Raw genomic sequence first — 519 nt, 5'->3', positions numbered from 1 at the left:
TTGTTTTTTTTGTTTTTTTGTTTTTTTTTTCCGTTCCCCTTTTTGTTAAGAGGGATCCGTACTCGTCACTTCTCTATGTCTCTCGATAATGTTGATGAACAAGAGAACTAAGAGAAGTAAAGTCATGGGAACCAATGAATTATTAATATGGGCATTCCTCACGAAGAATAACTGTTTCCAAAGCCACTAATTCCCCCTGTGAATTCTGGGTTTTGCAACTCTTTAGAAAAAAGGGAATCCCAGGAATTAATCCAGCATTAATTGGAGCTCATGCAAAAGCCCTCGTCTTCCGTATACAGATTTTAATGTGTGTGTGAGAGAGAGAGAGAGTAGTTATACCTTAAGCTACCACGTTACCTGCCTCTATAAATAGTCATCAAAGGCAGATAGGGTTCTAAAACAAACTAAGTTGATGTTTGATTCCCATGGATATTGTCTTGGAGTGTGTTGTTAGATTTTTTCATTTTGTTGGTTATTTTATTTGTTTTGATTTTGATTGGGATACTACCCACGATTAGC

Source organism: Macadamia integrifolia, chromosome 5 (genome assembly GCF_013358625.1).
Source record: "Macadamia integrifolia cultivar HAES 741 chromosome 5, SCU_Mint_v3, whole genome shotgun sequence".
In the NCBI taxonomy this organism is placed as follows: domain Eukaryota; kingdom Viridiplantae; phylum Streptophyta; class Magnoliopsida; order Proteales; family Proteaceae; genus Macadamia; species Macadamia integrifolia.
This window is presented reverse-complemented; position numbering follows the sequence as displayed.